Below are 237 nucleotides of genomic sequence, written 5' to 3' on the forward strand. Positions count from 1 at the left end.
TCCCCGCGGGCGGATCACCGGAGGGGGCGGCGGCGGGCGGAATCGATCCGGCGGTGCGGGGGGAGGGGAAGGGGATCCCTAATGGAGGGGGGGGAGGGGGCGCTAATGGCGTGGGATTTGGGGATTTCTCGAGGGTTAGCCGGTGAAGGGAGGAGAAAGACGGGATTTTTGCCACTGACTTCACTCCCCCTCCCACTTCCCACTCCCCGACCGCTTCTCCCCTCCCTTTTCACTCCC

The sequence above is a fragment of the Triticum dicoccoides genome, chromosome 6A, assembly GCF_002162155.2.
Source record: "Triticum dicoccoides isolate Atlit2015 ecotype Zavitan chromosome 6A, WEW_v2.0, whole genome shotgun sequence".
Classification (NCBI taxonomy): domain Eukaryota; kingdom Viridiplantae; phylum Streptophyta; class Magnoliopsida; order Poales; family Poaceae; genus Triticum; species Triticum dicoccoides.